Below are 20,728 nucleotides of genomic sequence, written 5' to 3'. Positions count from 1 at the left end.
GCTAACAATGCCCACAACATAGGCAATATCAGGTCTAGTATGGGACAGATAGATTAACCAACCAACAAGTCTCTAGTACTGCTCTTTGTCAACGGGATCACCCACAGCACTACATAGCTGATGATTAACCTAAATAGAAGAATCAACAAGCTTACACCCAAGCATATCTGTTTCACTAAGGAGGTCCAAGACATATTTTCGTTGGGAAATGAAAATCTCTTTGTCGGACCTTGCAACCTCAATCCCAAGAAAATAACGTAGAGGTCCTAGATCTTTGGTTCAAATTCAGTGGATAACAGATTTTTTAGGTGAGAGATCCCAGTATCATTGTTCCCAGTGATCACAATGTCATCTACATACACAATAAGAGCTGTGATTTGGGAACCACTCCGTTTTACAAACAATGTGTGATCGGCTTGGCTTTGTTGGTACCTGTTAGCAAGAATTTGGTATTCTCGGTATTAGTGCCTAGCGCTAATATCGAGAGGAGAGAGGAGGGTAGTTTAGTCATCTTTTGGTTTATTTATTTTTTTGGGTATTTTACTGTTATGCTCTAATAATGTTTATTTAATGAAGTTAAGTGGGTGGGAGGAGACAATTAATCTTTCTCTCCCAAGTTACACCATCGTCTCTCTCTCTCTCTCTCTCTCGCAGTTTTCTTTGTTTTTCTCTTCCTTTTCTCATATAATTTACATGGTATCAGAGCTATAGGTACTGATTACAGCTCTCTTGATCATCTTCTTCTATTTTCTCAAGCCTTCTATCGATATTGAAGTGTTAGTGGACTGCTGAAGCTTTTGCGCCTTCTCCTACCTTTTGTTTGAAGGGGTGCAACACCCTATGCTGCATTTTGGGACTGTTTAGAGACTAGTTCATGTTCTAAATTAAGAACTAGGTCTCTCTTTGTGTTTGTGGGTGATTGATGGAGTGAAGATTGCATTGGAAGTTGAAGAACAAAAATCGGCAGCAACCTGTCAGGGTTTTCAGATTGATTTCTTCAGGGTGAGACATCGTTTTTTGTTTTTTTTTTTTTTTTGGCTTTTTGGACTCTCATTTTTTGGCTGGAGTTTTTTGGAGTGCACTGGATTTGTCGGAAGCTATTGAGCCAGCAGAATTTTTCGCAGATCACCAATTGTGAGATCGATTTTTGTCATGGTTCTGTCAAAATCGATTTTTGTTAGGGTTTTGGAGGATCAAATTTTCAGATTTTTCTCATCATATTTTTCTTGCAATTTCCTCCATCGATTGGGCTGTGAATGATGTCTGACAACTCAAAAACTGTGATGACTAAAGTTTTCTCTTCCTCCAATCGTATCATTGAAAAGAAATTGGAGGGGATCACCAACTTTCAACAATGGAAGAAAATTGTGAAGTTGGTTCTGACCGGATGTGATCAGCAGGATCACCTGTTCAAGATCAAACCTGATGATGACTCAATGTGAGATACTGTTGATACAAGAATCTTGGGACAAATGCTGATTCTATGGAGAACCAAATTGTTGATTTGGTAACACACATTGACACTGTCAAGGAGTTGTGGGAGTACCTTAATGTTTTGTACTATGGACAGAACAACCTTTGTCGCATTTATGATCTATCTCAAGAGTTCGATCGGGCTGATTGAAAGGGTCGTCCTTTGACCCAATACTTTTCTGATTTCAAGAGGATGTATGAGGAACTAAATTCTCTACTTCCTGTTACTTCTAATGTGGAACAAATGCAAAGTCAGCGGGAGCTGCATGCTGTCATGGGATTTTTGGGAGGACTTGGGAAGGAGTTTGATTCAGTCCATTCCCAAATTCTTGGTGGTGGTAAGGTAGCCACATTATTCGAGACATTTTCCAGGGTTCTACGTGTTTCTTGTGAGAGTATTACTCCTGTTGACACATCGGCTTTGGCCTCTGTTGAAATCCTTGAATAATGGCTTGAGTCAGAGTAACTACAGCCATCCTTTATTTATAACAAGAGAAAGAATGTTCTGGAATGGGTACAAGGACAATATTACCCCTATGACAATTTTACCCTTGAACCCATATTACAACACTCCCCCTCAAGTTGGTGCATACATGTCAAACATGCCCAACTTGCTAACAATAGAACACAACAATTTACTACTAATTCCCTTAGTAAGAATATCAGCCAGTTAATCACTAGACTGAACAAATGGAATACAAATGATTCCTTGCTCCAGCTTCTCCTTGATAAAATGCCGATCAATCTCAACATGTTTGGAGAGATCATGTTGGACTGGGTTATGGGCAATGCTGATTGCAGATTTGCCGTCGTTGTAGAGTTGCATAGGAAGATCAAATGACATCCAAAGATCTTGAAGAAGTCCTTTTAGCCAAAGAAGTTCACAGATACCTTACGCCATGGCTCTAAACTCAGCTTCAACACTTGACCGAGCAACCACTGCCTGCTTCTTGCTTCTCCAAGTAGTTAAGTTTCCTCCAACATAGGGGCAATATCCAGATGTTGATCTTCTATCATCAGGACTACCTGCCCAATTTGCATCAGTATAAGCTTCTACCTGGAGATGACTGTATGAAGAATATAGGATTTCTTTACCAGGAGAAGACTTCAGGTACCTTAGGATCCGGTATGCTGCCTCCAAGTGAGAAGAGTGAGGATCATACATATACTAGCTAACTACACTTACTGCAAATGCAATATCTGGTTGGGTATGGGATAAATATATCAATCTCCCAACCAATCTCTGATAACTTCCCTTATCCACAGGGTCACCTTTCTTACTCTTCAAGTGTGTGTTAGGCTCCAAAGGTGTATCGGCAGGTTTACACCCACGCATCCCAGTATCATTCAACAAATCAAGAGTGTACTTTCTTTGGGAAAGAGATATACCCTTAGAATAGGCAACCTCTATTCCCAAGAAATACCGCAATCTGCCCAAGTCTTTGACCTCAAACTCTGTGCCCAAGTAAGTCTTCAACTTTTGAATTTCTTGTGCATCACTTCCAATGATCACTATATCATCTACATAGACAATCAGAGATTCAGAATAGTCATATGCTGTCCCACTCTTTTAACACAAACTGTATGGTCAGCATTGCTTTGCTTATAGCCATTGGCAACCATAGCTTTATGAAAACGACCAAACCAGGCCCGGGGTGATTGCTTTAAACCATATAAGGCCTTCTTCAACTTGCACACCTTTCCCTGAGTTTCTGGTGAAGCAATCCTAGAGGTATCTCCATATAGACATCCTCTTCCAACTCTCCATGTAAGAATGCGTTCTTAACATCAAGTTGTTGGAGACTCCAGCCTTGGTTTACAGCACAAGAAATAATTACCCGAACAGTGTTCATCTTTGCTACAGGAGCAAAGGTTTCTTGGTAGTCGATCCCATGGGTTTGGGTAAACCCTTTGGCAACCAATCTCGCTTTGTATCTATCCACTGTCCCATCCGACTTGTGCTTTACTACAAAGACCCATTTACAACCAACGGGTTTCTTTCCTTGTGGACGAGTCTCCAAATCCCAGGTTCTATTTTTCTCCAGGGCATGCATTTCTTCATTCATTGCCGCCTTCCATTTCTGTTCAGCTATTGCTTCCTGCCAGTTGTTAGGAATAGAGTAACACGCCGAGTCTCCTCACTCTGTAAATAACTACAGACCTCACTAAGTGATGGAAGGGGGGACCAACCTAAAATCTGGAGCCTAATTGGCTCATAGTCAGGGTTCAAACCACCAAGTAAAGTGAAGACACGCTCCTTTTCAAGAGTCTGAAACACCTTTACTTCATCCTCTAGGTTGGTCAAATGAAGATCCCTGTAATGGTCATACTCCTCCAAAAGACTAAGAAAAGCATTGTAGTATTCAGAAATGGTCTTGTCACCCTGTCTCATTGTGTTAATCTTTTGGTGAAGCTGATAAACCTTGGCAGAGGCACCCACTCTATCAAATGTACAAGTTATTGTAAATTTGTTGGAGGGAACCTGATATCCTAGAAGAGTAAGAAACAGACAGTAGTTGCTCGTTCAAGTGCAGAATCGGAGTATAGGGCTATGGCACATGTTACTTGTGAGCTAATGTGGGTGAAACTGTTTTTGGTTGAGCTTGGGTTCGTTGATGATTCTCCGATGCAACTGTGGTGTGACAATCAAGCTGTTGTCCATATTGCTTCAAATCCTGTGTTTCATGGAAGAACGAAACATATTGAGGTTGACTGTCATTTCGTGCGTGAGAAGCTGCACAAGGGTTGATTTCTCCTTGTCATGTCCGTACAGGAGAGAAACTTGCAGATATATTTACGAAGTCTTTGGGGAGTGCAAGAGTGGATTATATTTGTAACAAGTTGGGCATGATTAACATTTATGCTCCAACTTGAGGGGGAGTGTTATCGAGAATTTGGTATTTTCGGTATTAGTGCCAAGCGCTAATACCAAGAAGATAAAGGAGGAGAGAGGAGGGTAGTTTCGTCATGTTTTGGTTTATTTATTTTTTGGGTATTTTACTGTTATGCCCTTAATGATGTTTATTTAATGAATTTAAGCAAGGTTCAAGATCTCGGGTTTCGACCAGGCTGAAAGATATGGTCGAAACCTAGTACTTTTTTCCAACCAACTCGAGACAGTAGTTTCGAGGCTCATAAATGGTTTTTTAGGTTTGATTTTTTGTACATAACCTATTTTTGACATTTTAAACACAATGCATGAACTATTTTCACAAGGAAAAAAAAAACTCAAAATGGTACTTGTGGTTTTTTACCCAAGTTTACTAGTGTACGCACAGTGTACTGAGAATTACAGTTGTAAAGACAGACACTTATTTATGCCAAATATCTTCATTTAATTAGGATATTATTCATAAATAAGCAAATACCCCCTATTTGAATCCAATAAAAATAGTTAAAAAATAAAATTCCAAAAGGATAAAAAGTCAACCCCCCAGTTTAAGAACAAAAATTGGATTTTCGGCGGTAGGTGAAATTTTCAACTTTCAAATGCTGGGGTTGTTCTCAAATCTATAAATTCCATAAATCTTAATATGGTAAAACATTGCTAAAAACCAAAAGTACGGTAAAATATTCATTTGTTTTGATGTCTAAAAAATTATTTCCATTCAGAGCCATTTTGACAGCATTCGCGCACACCAAATTAAATTTGACCGGAACATAATTCCTTCAATATTAATCAAATTTAACCAATTTTGGATTTGTTGGAAAGCTTCCAAAACAAAGCTTTCTAACAAATCCAAGATTGCTTAAATCTGATTTATATTGAAGGAATTAAGTTTTAAAGGAATATGTCAATCACACAACACTCCGAACACACCTCTCCACTTTATCCATCCTATTTTAATTTTCTATGAAACTTCATCATCTATATTACCTTCTTTATTTATGATTGAGCCCAGATACCTAAAATAATCACTTTGCAGAATCTCCCTCTCATCAATTTTCACCTCTTTATCTATCCTAGTGTAACTAAAGTTACACACCAGATACTCCATCTTTGTTCTATTTATCTTAAAACCTTTTGATTCCAAGGTTAATTTCCATAACTCCAACTTGGCATTAATCATTGTTTTTTGTCTCATCCACCAAAGCAATATCATCAACAAAAAACATACACCAAGGAAACTTATCTTGAATGTCTCTGGTTACATCATCCATAATTGGAATTCAGTACCTTGACACCACCCCCCACAGTTCTTACACTAGTCACCACACCATCATGGATACCTTTAATTATGTCCACATATTTACTTGAAACGCCTCCCTTCTTTAGTACTTGCCAGATTAACTCTCTAGAGGCTCTGTCATAAGATTTTTCTAGGTCAATAAAGACCATATGGAGGTCCTTCTTGCAATCTCTAAATCTTTCCATGAGTCTCCTAAGTAAGTAAATAGCTTATGTCGTGGGGCTTCCTAGCATAAAACCAAATTGTTTTTTCGTAGTAATAGTTTATTGTCTCAAATGAGTTTTAATAACTCTCTCCCAGAATTTCATGGTATGACTCATTAGTTTTATGCCTCTATAGTTGTTGCAGCTCTGAATATCACCTTTATTTTTATAAATTGAAACCACAATTCCTCTATTCATCTGGAATTTTCCTTGTGCTCGTAACCTTATAAAACATCTTGGTTAGCCAAGATACACCACAGATTACTAAGTTCTTCCACACTTCTATTGGGACCGCATCTGGACCTAGAGCCTTGCCTACTTTCATCGTCTTTGTAACAAACCCAGAACCTGGAACTAGTACCTGCAAGTGGAAGAGAGAAGAGAGAAAGAGAGAATTGAGGAAGAAGGAGAAGTCGAGACTGCCAACAAGAAACTGTAGTCGACGATCGTTGGCAGTCCCCTCATCGCATATATATAAAGCTCAGCTACAAATAGAGAAGGATTTAAAGTCCTTGCTGTAACAGAAGTCCAAAAATAGTAGACTAAGTCTAGCCTAACTAGGAAATAATAAAACCAAAGATAAAATAACAACTAACCACGATAGAGACACTCCCACTATAGTGGTACACATACAAAGTATTGTACCCCCATGGTACAAACTTTAACACTCTCCCTTAAGTTGGAGTATATATATCAAAGGCTCCATCTTGGAACAGCAAGAATAGACATTAAAAACAGCACCGGTCTTGAACATATATCGCAGTTATAGATGCCAATGAACTTCATATCAGCTCAAGCAAATCAATCATCAGCAATAATAGTAGATAAAAATTGTGTGTCGAATAAACCCAGCATAACCATCAGCAACAAACAAAATCGGTGGTCGAAAATACCAATCCATAATCCAAAATATCATATCAACAACATCATAAGCTCTTCCCAAGGAAGGCAGGTAGTAGTAATCTGCATAAAGAAGACAGATAAAAATGCAGCATAGGTCACTGTGAACCACTGGTAAAATTGTAGTATAGTATTGCACCCCCCTGATAAAAATGCAATATAGGTTACTGAGAACCAAGTAGTAGCATCAGGTTGTTGGGGACCAAATAACTGAGCATCAGGTTGTTGGAGATCAAGTAGCAGCATCAGGTTGTTGGAGACTAAGGGTCTGTATGGTAAAGTTTAAAAAAAATACTTCTGGTGTTTTTGTGTTTTTCTGGAATGAACCGGGTAAAGGAACACATTTGAAATAGTTTTGAGAAACAACTTGTTAACAGCCAATAGGACTAAATGCTTGAGTGATCAATAAGATCACCAAGCCCCTTTATTTATAATAAAAGAGGAGAGACAATAATTACAATAATACCCCCTATAGCCAACTCTAACTAATGAGTTGGCAATGGGGGAAAAACCCCGGAATGCCCTTACGGCTACATAACTCAACACTCCCCCTCAAGTTGGTGCATAGATATCACACATGCCCAACTTGAACAAAATAGGATGAAATAATTTCCCACTCAAACCCTTAGTGAAGATATTGGTTGACTGATCATCGGACTTCAAAAAAAGCATACAAATCTGTCCACTTTCCAACTTCTCCTTGATGAAATCTTTGTCGATCTCAACATGCTTCATACGGTCATGCTGCACTAGATTACGGGCAATACTACTTGTGGCTTTGTTATCACAATACAACATCATTGGGAGATGAACAGAAACACCAAGGTCTTGAAGTAATCCTTGAATCCACAATAACTCACAGATTCCTTATGCCATAGCCCGGAACTCTGCTTGAGCACTGGACTTTGCTACAACATTTTGTTTCTTGCTGCACCAAGTAACAAGGTTCCCCCTACAAAAGAGCAATAACTTGAAGTGGACTTCCGATCAAGTGATCCACCACAATCAGCATCGGTATATGCCTCAATACAAAGATGATCATGCGGAGACAAAAGAACCCCTTTTCCTGGAGCTAACTTCTAGTAATGAAGAATGTGAAGAACAGCAGCCATATGTGTAGAGTAGGGATCATGCATGGACTGACTGACCAAACTCACCGCAAACGCAATGTCTGGTCTAGTATATGAGAGAGAAATTAATTTTCCCACTAGTCTTTGATAACGGCCTTTATCAACAGGTTCACCATCTTTATCCTTCAGTCGAGTACCCACTTCCATAGATGTATCACAGGGATGGCAACCCAACAAACCAGTCTCAGATAAAAGATCCAGGACATACTTTCGTTGAGAGAGAAAGATGCCTTTTGAGGAACGAGCAACTTTAATCCCAAGAAAGTTGTCGGAAGAACTGTGGGTTAGAAAAGAGAGAATGAGAGAAAATTATATCTTGTATTTATTGATAGGTAAGCCCCTCTATTTATAATAGAGGGGAAAATACAAAGGGACTGAAATAGGCAATGTGGGACTAAAACCCATATAGCCAACTGTAGACATAATTACCCCTAACTAACTGTCTCTATAAGAGCAGTGTCTTAAACCTAATAACATAGGAATTAAACTACCCCAAAAGGACCGGAATACCCCCAAGGTATTCTGGATTACATATTCCAACACTCCCCCTCAAGTTGGATTATACAAATAAGTAAAGAGAAGCTCCAGCTTGAACTAATAAGAAAAAAAACTCCATAATAATGCTAACACTCCCCCCCTCAAGTTGGCGCATATAAGGTACTAATGCCCAACTTGAACAAAATGGGAAGAAACTAAGTCGCAGCAAAGTCCAACTTGACAGATGAATGAAGCTCCCAAATAAACCTTCAAGAACTTGAAAAATAGATCTTCAAAACCTGGGCAAACTTGAACAACAAACTTTCACCAATCTTTAATAGCTGTCTAGTGATGAATCTCTGACTGATAATCTTGAAGATAAGCAACTAGGGCAGCAAGCAACGAAAACAAATAAATCAAGCAACATAAATGATCAACCCGACTGTAGAACCTCACATAGGCAGGCAAGAACCAAACATCTTCAATACTTTAATACTTCAATCTCCCCCTTACGGCAAACTCAACCCCCATAACAAAGGAGATACCCAATGGCAATGGTGGAAACTCTGACCTTCAATGTATTGCACCAAGTGTTCCTGCAAGTTCTGCTTCTACAATGTCTGTAGGTGTACTATACATAATCTCCCCCTCACGTGTAGTAGTACACGTGGACTTAACAAAGATGATGTAAGTGATAGGGCAAAAGCATAATATTCCAGAATTTTCCAAAAAAGGTGCTAAGGGTAATGGAAAAGGAAGAAATGGCATATTAGAGAATACCATTATCATCCAATGTGGTTATGGGTATATGCCAAAGGTATGTTTTGGGAAGTGGCGAAGTGAAAAGAGCAGTGGGATAATGAATTACGGAGTAAAACAATGCAACATATAAATTTTCAACCATTTTCAAACGATTAAACAAACACTTAATGGAAACTCCTGCAGGGGAGAAACTCCTAACTCCAATATTCAAATCTAATAAGTATACAGATCTGATTTGAAATAAAGAAAAGCTCCAATCTTCAAGGCTTGATAAATCTTCAAACAAGGAAGAACAAGTGTGCAAAAACTCCAATGTATAAACTCCCACATGCGAAATAGGACTGACGAAAATATCTGGACAGCAATTGATGTAAGAAGCTTCAACAAAAAACTTGGATCAGATCTGAATTAGTGAACAATGCTAGGATCAAGCTCCAAAGTAAGCCGAATATGAACCAGAAATGCTTCACATAACTGAATAGGTTCGTAGTTGCAACCAATAACCTTGGAACACACTGTTGTAATCCCAAATAAGCTGATCTCCAGGGTAGTAGATTCGAGTCTTAAATAATGAAAGAAATTCGATATCCAATAGTAGGATACTCAGTCTCAATAATAGGGCAGCACTAGTCCACATAAAGGTAGCAGTAACATGTCAACCAGTCATGCTTACATAAGCTAATCAATAAAACCAGCAAGGTATGTAGTAAAGCCCAATAGAACCAACAAATTTAAGATAAATAATCCCACAGATCCATAGGTAGTTGAAGCCGCCAGCCACATAGGAACCACTAAAAAATAGATTGATAATTGAAGAAATTGAGCCATAAGTGTGAACCTGAATTTGTTCAAAATAATTTGATGAATGATGCTGAAACTTGGGTTGAATACTCCTCTGATATGTATAAGACTCCCCTCAAAAAATTAGTTTGATAGGACAGCCCTAACCCCAAAATCGATTTTTGTCAGGGTTTTGGAAAACCTTGAAATTGATATCGATTAGGGGAAGGGGACTTCAAAAATCTGTTGATGCTTGTCAAAGTGTGATGATTTCTTGGCATAGATGCTGTCCACAGCTGCTGGAATGGATCTCCAATACGAACACCCAATCACTTGTAGGATTTGAGACTTGATCTTCAAGTGGGAGAAACACCAAAAAGTGCAGAAAAAATAGTGCAGTAGCTATCTTAGGTAAAATACTTCTTTAAGCCATGAATAATTGAAGTAGATTGCCTCTCTTGTTGGTAGAAACACCTCCAAAAACTCCAGAAGCAGCAGGTAACCCTACAGGGTTTTGGAAAACCCGAAAAAATAGAGATCGATTGGGGAGGGGTCTTCTAGAAAACTTGGATAGGTGCAAGATTGAGGTCGAGTGGTCCTAGTAATGGAAGTAATGAGCCCTCCAAAAATCAGCAAAGGCTGAAACCTGTAACCCTAATTTCGATTGGAGTCAAGGTATTGTTAGGGTTTTTAGCAGGTAACCAAATTAGCAGGTTAAGAAAGTTTTTGTTGCACATGGACAGATAATGGAGATACCCAATGGCAATGGTGGAAACTCTGACCTTCTATGTATTGCACCAAGTGTTCCTGCAAGTTCTGCTTCTACAATGTCTACAGGTGTACTGTACATAATTGGTATTAGCACTTGTAGGAACACTTGGTGCAATACATAGAAGGTCAGAGTTTCCACCATTGCCATTGGGTATCTCCTTTGTTATGGGGGTTGAGTTTGCGGTAAGGGGGAGATGAAGAGTATTGAAGATGATTATGTATAGTACACCTGCATTCGTCTTGAAGCACAATTCTTCCAACAAAAGTGCCCTAATTTCCCTAGATCTTTTATTTCAAACTCATGTCCTAGGAAGCTCTTCAGACGGGAGATCTCTGCACCATCATTTTCTGTCACCATAATGCCATCGACATAAACTATGAGAATAGTGACCTTGTCACCAGACTGCTTAATGAACAGAGTACAATCAGCATTACTCTGTTTGTATCCTACTAAAATCATGGCCTTGTGAAATCTACCAAACTAAGCCCGTGGAGACTGCTTCAGCCCATAGAGTGCACGCTTCAGTTTGAAGACTTTACCATAAGTTTTTTCAGATTAAAAACCTGGAGGAATCTCCATATATACTTCCTCCTCAAGCTCTCCATGAAGGAAAGCATTCTTGACATCAAGCTACTGCAAATACACCCAAAATTCACAGCACGGGATAATAGAATACGAACGGTACTAAATTTCGCAACAGGAGCAAAGGTCTCCCGATAGTCCATCCCATAAGTTTGAGTAAAACCCTTGGCCACAAGTCTTGCTTTGTATCTGTCAACCGTGCCATCCATCTTCTGCTTGAATACAAACACCCACTTACATCCAACTGGCTTTTTCCCTGGAAGAAGAACAACAAGGTCCCAAGTATTATTTTTCCCCAAGGCTTTCATCTCTTCCACCATAGCTGCTTTCCTTTTTGTGTCTGCAAAGGCTTCCAGCTACTTCTGTGGAATAGAAACATACGAAAGAGAAGACACAAAAACATGATGGGAAGGAGAAAGAGAATCATAGGAAACAACATACGATATGGGATGTTGGGTACATGTTCGAGTACCTTTTACGGACATCAATAGGTAATTCAAGAGAAGAAGAATCCTTACCAGATGGAGTAGTAGGCTCTAGCTCAAAGGATGGCGATGGGATGAGTAAAGACGCCGCAATGGTGGTGGTTTCTGATAGAGTTGTTAGTCGATATGTAACAGGGGTAGTTTGGGAACTAGACTGTGGACTAGCTGCCCTATTACGTATTTTATCTTGTTTGTCTCTTTTTACCTTTTACCTCCCTAGGGAGATGGATGTAATAAGTCTATTAGTTCTATTCAAGTAATATAGAGTGTGGAGAAGTCTCTCCAACACACAAGCATTACAACCGAAATATCACTCTTCCATTCCCTTGTTCTCTCTTCCTCTCTTCCTCTCCTCCATCTTCTTCCTCTTCTCTTACCTACATCCTTAACCTAAAATCCAACTTGGTATCAGAGCTTTAGGTTGAGAGTCGTATCATCACTCTGCATACAAGATATCTGGGCGTGTCATAGCGAGATAGATAAGCTTCCCAACCAGCCTTTGGTACTTTCCCGCATCAACAAGAGAAGGACCATAATCTTCTCCTAGTTTGTGATTCTGCTCAATAGGAGAATTTGCTGGTTTGCAGCCCAACATCCCTGTCTCTGTCAACAAATCAAGAACAAACTTCTGTTAACATATGTTGATTCCTTTCTTGGTCCTTGATACTTCAATTCCTAAGAAGTACTTCAAGGGGCCCAGATCTTTGATCTCAAACTGTTGTGCCAAGTATCTTTTCAGTGTACCTATCTCAGTTATATCATCTCCTGTGACCAGAATATCATCAACATAGACAATGAGGGTTGTGATGGTACCATTGCCCCGCTTGGTAAAGAGAGTGTGATCAGCTTGACTTTGGGAATATCCATTCTTCAGAATAGCCTGCCGGAAGCGTTCAAACCATGCCTTTGGTGACTGTTTGAGACCATATAGTGCCTTCTTGAGGAGGCACACTTTCCCTTCAGCTGAAGGCATTTTGAAGCCTGGTGGAGGTTGCATGTACACTTCCTCTTCCAAGTCACCATGGAGAAAGGCATTCTTCACATCTAACTGATATAATGGCCAATCTTTGTTGGCAGCCAGTGATAAAAGAAATCTTATAGAGTTATGCTTAGCCACAGGAGCGAATGTCTCCTGATAGTCAATCCCTTAGACTTGACTGTGCCCCTTGGCAACCAACCTTACTTTGTATCTCTCAACAGTACCATCAGATTTATACTTGATTGTATAGACCCATCTGCATCCAACTGGAACACGTCCCTTGGGAAGATCCACCAATTGTCAAGTATCATTTTTCTCAAGAGCCATCATCTCCTCAGACATAGCTTGTCTCTACTTTGGATCAGACATAGCATCATTAACATTCCTGGGAATAGAAGCTGTAAAAAGAGCAGTAATAAAGGCAATACTTGTAGGAAAAAGAGCATCATAGGAAACAAACTGGGCTATAGGATTAGTACAAGCTCTTTTCTATTTTCCTAACTTGCTTTTTAGGAGTTCACATAAAGACACGAATATTTCTGCGATTAAGTCTACCCTGAATTTTTCAACTTGTCGTTTAACAAAACAGGGAGTAGGCTGCTCCCCCTGAATTGTATCCAAAGAAGGCCCTTCTGGAACATGAACCTGATCCAGCACTTACTCCCCCTAAAGAGGAACATGGGAAGGAGGAGGAGCAGGTAATGTGGTAGCAAGTAATGGTCGGGCAGCAGGTAAGGTCGGCACATCTTCACAAGCCAAGTCAAACCCCCCCTGAAGAGTGATGATGAATAGTACGCTAGGACTCATGAGAGATGATGTCCATGGAGACTAGCACATGTCAAGTTGGAGGATGGTAGCATTTATACCCTTTTTGAGTTACAGATTAACCCAAAAAGATACACTTAACACCACGAGGATCCAGCATCCCATAAGAATGATGATTGCGAGCATAGCAAACACAACCGAAAACCTTTGGGGGAATAAGATAGGAGGAGAACCCTTGTGGGACATTAACTGGAGCACGAAAGGCCAGAACCCGGGTGGGCAAACTATTGATCAAGTAGGCAGTGGTAAGAATAGTATCACTCCAATACTGGGAAGGAACATTGCGATCAAACATCAAGGCATGGGCCATTTCAAGAAGGAAGCGATTTTTTCTCTCAACCACACCATTTTAAGGAGGTGTGTCAACACAACTGGTTTGATGAAGGATTCTATTATTAGCCATATAGTTTTCAAATTGCCCTTCCATGTATTCTCTATCATTGTCACTGCGGAGAATTTTCAAAGTGGCATTGAATTGAGTCTGAACTAACTTGTGGAAAAGCTGAAAACACCAAAAGACTTCACTCTATACACCCAAGTAGTGTGACTATAATAATCAATAAAAGTGACAAACCATCTATGGCCAGAAATAGAGGCTTTCCAGGCAGGGCCCCATACATCAAAATGAACAATATGAAAAGGAGAAAGACTTCTTTTATTTAATGGGGAATAACTAGAATGAGTCTGTTTAGCCAAAACACTGGCTTCACAAAAAAACTCATCCTTATTACAATTTTTAACCAACTGGGGAAATAAATGAGATAAAGTCCCAATGGGGGGATGGCCTAGCCTATGATGCCACTGATATAAGTCCGAAGAGACAGAATGCAACTGATGCGTGTGAGAGGGAACGGCAGTAGAAGTCTGTGAACCACTAACAAGCAAGTAGAGACCACCATGCACTTTACCAACTCCAATCGTCTTCCCTGTCACCAGATCCTGTAAGACACAATGGAAGGAAAGAATCTTACTTTGCAATTTAGGTCCTTAGTAAGGCTACTAATCGAAATACCTGAGGCAAAGTGAGAAACAAAACTAGAAGTGACAGCAGGTGTAGAGGACTGGGCATTGGTGGGTGAAGAGGCCTTTAACATCCGATGGAAAGCTTGAAGTTCTTCCAGAGATAGACCAGTGTCTCTAGGAGGGGCTGCAATGGTGTCAGTGTGATTTGCCTTAGCAGTTGGCTAACCACGGCCCTTGCTACCACCCCTTTTTTACGATTCGCTTCAAAATCAGTAGGCTTCTCATGTAACTTCCAACATGTGGCCTTAGTGTGCCACAGCTTACCACAATGTTCACATTTGACAGGCTCCTTAACAGCTTTGGAGGTGTCAATAGTAGTAGTACTCGAACCAGACCGAGTATGTAAAGCTGATCGATCTGCAGGTGAAGGGTGGAGCATAGCTGAACAGCGGCGATCCTCAATGTGAACCAATGCTTAAGACTGCTCCAAGGTAGGAAAAGGATCTCTACTGAGAATCTGTACTCTAATCTGATCATATTCAACATTGAGACCAGCCAAAAAATCATAAACTCGAGTTTTGTCAACATGTTTGCGGTAGGCAGCAATATCAATGGCATTGGTGGGCTGATAATCCGAGTAATAATCAAGCTCCTACCAGCACTTACAAAGCTCTGTATAATATTGGGAGACAGATAATTCATTTTGTTTTATATCATGAATCTTCTTCTGCAGTTCATATACTTAAGAATCATTCCCAACTTGAGAGTAAGTTTCCTTGGCAGCTTTCCATATTTGGGCAGCAGTGTCCAAGAGAAGATAACCTGGTGCCACAGTAGGATACATAGAGTTAAGAAGATAAGACATCACCATGGAGTCATGGGAGAGCCAACGATCCTGAGCAGGACCTTCTTCATCAGGTTTAACAAAGGTACCCGTAAGATGTCCTGTAAAACCTCAACCTACAATGGTTAGGTAATTAGATCGAGACCACATCAGATAATTGGTCCCATCTAACTTGATGGTATTTGCAGCGAAAGGAAGGTACTCATTATGACCAGAACCATCTGATCCAGACGAAGCTGTAGTACGATCAGACATAGTGACAAGAGAGTGGAGTCAATCGAACTGCTCAACCAGTGAAAAAATCGAGCCTATAGACGGGTTTTGGAATTCCCACAAATTTGATCGTCAGAATAGGCCAAAAAATGGAACGAGTCTCCCTCTGGTAGTGGCAAATATATCCTCCAAAAATCAGCACTTTCTGATGAGCTAATGAAAAAACCTAATTTTGGGTCAAAATTAGGTCAAAAACCTGTTCTGGAGACATCGCAAGAATGAATCTGAGTTCTTGTTGATTCAAATCTGCAGTCTTCAAACAGGAGTAGATGTTGACCAATAGCAGCAGGGAAAAAAAATCTCCAAAAGAGGCAAAAATCGACCTTCAAAAAAGAGAACTGCCGGCAGAATCTGGTCAGCACCTGTAATCTTCAATCAATCATAATCTGGAATGAGGTAGGATGGAGGGCAGCATCTAGATCTTGAAGATATCACCTCATAGTGCTGCCCTTAAGGGTTGAGAAGACCCGAGAGTGAGGGAGAATGGTTGTAAGGGAGTTGCAGTAAGAAAAAAAAAAAGGTTGGAGTAAAGTCATGGAGAGCAGGGAAGGGGAAGAAGAAAGGGAAAAAAGAAAAAAACTTGGAGGCTGCAACCTAGATCAGGATTTTGGCCCTGATAACATGTTTACAGCCAATAGAACTGAATGCTTGAGTGATCAATAAGATCACCAAGCCCCTTTATTTATAATAAAAGAGGAGAGACTATAATTACAATAATACCCCCTCATAGCCGACTCTAATTAATGAGTCGGTTATGGGGGGGAAACCGAATGCCCTTAAGCCTACATAGCTCAACACAACTTGACGGTGTTTTTCTGGAACAGAAACAAAAAAGGTAACAAAAAGACTCAACATAATAATTAATGACAACTCTCGACTACCGCCACCACCACCACCCCCACCTCCACCACTACCACCACCACCAAAAGATATACTTCTGTTAATATGCATTCCATATGTGTTTTTTTTTTATTTTAGTGGCACAAATATTTTTTTCCAGTTTTACCATACAACATTTTCTTGTATAGAAGTATTCCAAATTAACAGAAACACAAAGTATTTGCGAATCAAAAATACTAATTTGGAATAAAAACGTTCCCATACACACCCCCCCCCCCCCAAATTACTCAACATAAGGTTGTTGTGAACTAGACAGCATAAGGTTGTTGGGAACCAGACATCATAAGGTTGTTGTGGACCACTAATTAATTGCATTGTTGCTGAATACCACAGATAATTATCTTCATAAATAAAATTGTTACTGAGGATACAAGCAAATGACACGAACAAAATAATAATAATCTTCAATTGATGACTTGATCATATAATAACAATAATCTTTAATCTCCCCCTCATGTGTAGCAATAAACGTTGACCAATAATGCAAAGGATGCAATAGAGAATAATCCACCATCATATGGCAACAATAACCAACATCACAAAGGATGAGCATTACATATATCTCATGATCAAAAGCAACTGCAAATCATTTCCAATCTCCCCCGCATGATAGCAAATAAAATGCCAGCTAAGCCAGATTTAAACAAATTTGAGCAAATAACCTCCAATAATAGCAATAACAACCATCACTCCATGCAAGTATCAATTTTCAAAAAATTGCAAAAAACTAATGTGATTTAAGTATCTACAACCCTAAATTGGGTGTTATAGGCCCACAGTGGCAAAGGAAACTCAATTATAATCAAGGAACGGCAATTTGGGAATTAACCATAATGTTCAAGGGGCCCTTTGGTAGATAAGATATAAGTAATAGCAGAACTGTAGCTAAACTCAAATTCACAATAAGGTGGCAGTTCTGTAATTTATGCAATTATAACCACACCCCAAATCCAAAGGGTAAACTTGGAATGAGAAGTAAAGACAAATGGAGGGTAATAGGAATAGGGGGGTCTTACTAGATCTTTTAACATCCACCACATCATTCTTTAAATTTTTATCCACTACTATGCCCACTCCACTTCTATTACTTTTATCCCCCGTGTTCCATAGTTTAAAGTCATCCAACTTCTTAGCTTTTTTACCCTTCCATCCAAGTGTATTTCGATTTCAACAGGATTGAAATCTGGTCGAAACCAAAATTTCAAACCTTGATTTGATGAATAGAAGTTGGCTTTTTGCCTTTGGTTCTGTGGTAATTCAGAATGCTACATGTTGTGGTGATTCAGTAAGAACCCTGGTGGTGGTTTCAAGGTTGGGGTATCGGTGGTGACTGGTGATTCCAGCCCTGCAGATCAGATGGTGATTCTTGATTATATCTTTTTATATTTTCTTTTAGTTCTTTCTTTCCCACAATTGCATATCAATTTCAATTCCTGGTTAAGAGGCATGAATTTTTGCTCTCAAATTCTCTAGCTTTCTGGATTTTAAGAATCCTAACCTCAAAGGATTCTTTCATTACCTCAAACCTGTCCATCAGATTCAGATCATATTTACAGACTCACTACTGCTTGTATTGTTCATTCGACTGGAATTCCAGGCTGACAAGAATTGTTTAAATCGAATTATTTGGCTTCTGTCAAACTTGTTCTATCGCTATACCTGAGATCCTGTTGCAAGCTGATCTCCCACTAGATTTCACTGGTTCAGGATTAGTACTACATTATAAGGCTCTGTTGAGTTGAGTTGAGTTGAATTGATCTGTAGACAAGCTGGCATAAGTACATTCTATTTTTCCTTTTTTTTTTCACCTCCCTTTTTTATAATGAATAGCTGCCCCAAAGATTTTCTTTTGTTTTTCATAACTGGATTAACTATATCAACATAGAATTACACCTCAAAAGATATCAAATGAACCAATATTAACATGTCCAAGTTCTGGGGTTAAAGAGGTTTGTGAATCTGATACCAGCACATTAATGCATATGTAAACTAAATGACTAATAGGCATCCAATTCCGACAAAACCCCATTAGAACCCAATGAAGTAGGTGTATAGAGTGGACCACCCGGGAAGTGCAACATTTACTGCACAAACTGGGAAGATCAGAATCTCCTATAGTGCTTTATGAGCAGTTAAAAAGTGAAAGCAAACCCGGTTTAAGATTTTCCAACTAAAAAGTGAAAGCACAAAAACATATCGTTAATTGCTGCAGCAAAGGGAATACAGTGTGGGAAACAATATGACAGGTGGGGTAATCTTCATAAAAAGGACTTTGGTTTCATGGTACATGATGCAAATACAATAAGACCAGTAGACCACATATGTAAATAAGTGTTCTGGTATAAGGGCAGACCACACATCAAGTTTCAAAAAATGCAATCCATCACCACACAATATATACATCTACCAACTTACCACGTATTCAATTTATGAGGGGAAAACTCTTCATTAGTTTCATAAACCTAAACCAGAAATTAAACAAACTACACAGTACCCCTACCACAGCCAGTCTTGTCAAGAAACAAAAGATTGGCCAAGTTACAATCTGATGAATTGTGAGTTTGTGACCCATCAAAGAAATGGTTATTGAAAACTCAAGACCATTTAGTTAATAAACGAAGCATATGAAATGAGAAGCCATTTAATACGAATCATCATTTATTTATCATAAAGTTACCTATCACTGCGACGCCCACAAGATATGCATATGACCTTCACATATCCACCAGGATTCATTTCTTCCCCCTTGCTTGTGTCTGGCTTCAGGAATGTTGCAGCCTCCCAACACAAAGATGTAATTATCTCTAACCAACTTTCTTTGTCAGCTTCTTCACCAATAGGTAGATTTTCGACCTGCAAAAGTTGAGCAATCGAAGCCCTAAATCCCCATCAACCACATTATTCATGGCCTTAGAATGCTGCTCTGCGCTCGATCGGTTCCTAAAGCGGTACTCCCCACTGACAAAGCTGCTTGAAGAATGTAAATATCCCCACTCTCGCGTTTCATCGTCATCGTCATCGTCATCAAATAGCAAAGCTTCCCTCTCATCCTCTTCATCTTCTGGAGAAGGAGGTATCCAAAGTAACCCGTCATTCTCAAAACCAATTGGCTCTGCTTCTGTACCATACCCATCAGATATAGAATGATCCAGCAGTTTCACACTCATAATATCATGTGCCTCTGCTGCTTCCCCCATTTTTTTGATTCCTTCTAACCTCGTGAGTCCTGAATCTAGATTATCATGTACCGAAGAGCTACTCAAATCTTTTGTTTTAATATTTTCTGCACCAGAATGCACTTTATGCTATCCATAGGTATTATCAATCTCATCAAACTCGGGATAAACACCATATTCATTATAATCGTCATCACTCCTAAACACTAAAGAATAACCAGAAACAATGTAATTCATCAAAAACATCTCCAAAACAGTCATGGAATAAAATGAATTTGCAAGAACAGATGAACAATACAAAAATGAAAGAAATAAGAGAAAGGGGCAAAAATTTTCTAATCACCTTGCACACTCTATATCCTCTGGGCCAAAATCCATGGAGCTAGGTTGACTTATTTTGAATGAGAGATGGGAAGTTCTTTTAATTGCTACTGATTATATGTTCTTATCTGGGCAGTTAATTGTGAGGTAGTACAATACTCTGATTTTGCCTACAAACTGCCTTCCACGAAGGCCTTCATCATATTGTTTTTCATTCCAGCTGTCAGCACGATTTTAAGCTTGATTTAAAAACTTATAAGTGGGCGGTAAACTGTGGACCCAAACGGAGTACAAACATGTTTTATTTTTTTGGGGGGTAAATTACATGTACCTCCCCTGAGGTATGACCTAATTACATTTTCACCCATGAGTTTTGGGAAATTATACGTTCCTCCCTTGAAGTATGACCTAAGTAACAAAAACACTCACTCTGTTAACTGTACACGTTAGTTGCTAACGGTACGAATTTTTAAGTCTTGAAATGAGTTATAACCAATATACCCTTGATGGGGTAAAATGATATTAATGCCCTTCTTCTTCTTCCGTCCATGAAAAGGCTGAGATCCTTCATCATGTTTTAATTTAAAAAATTGGTACTGCAGCCAATTCCCTAATGAGTTTTCCATCATTATTTGTTGGTGCAAAGTGGATAACAAAGAATGAAAGAATGTGGTTTTATTAAAGGCAAATTTC

At 39.3% G+C, this 20,728-nt stretch overlaps 1 pseudogene; it reads right to left on the bottom strand.

Annotated features, from left to right (window-relative positions):
- The window catches only part of LOC122655040, a 66,268-nt pseudogene extending 46,293 nt beyond the window's left edge, over positions 1-19,975 (bottom strand).
- Positions 19,976-20,728: the final 753 nt, after the last annotated feature.

This window comes from Telopea speciosissima, chromosome 3, assembly GCF_018873765.1.
Source record: "Telopea speciosissima isolate NSW1024214 ecotype Mountain lineage chromosome 3, Tspe_v1, whole genome shotgun sequence".
Lineage (NCBI taxonomy): Eukaryota > Viridiplantae > Streptophyta > Magnoliopsida > Proteales > Proteaceae > Telopea > Telopea speciosissima.
This window is presented reverse-complemented; position numbering and strand designations above follow the sequence as displayed.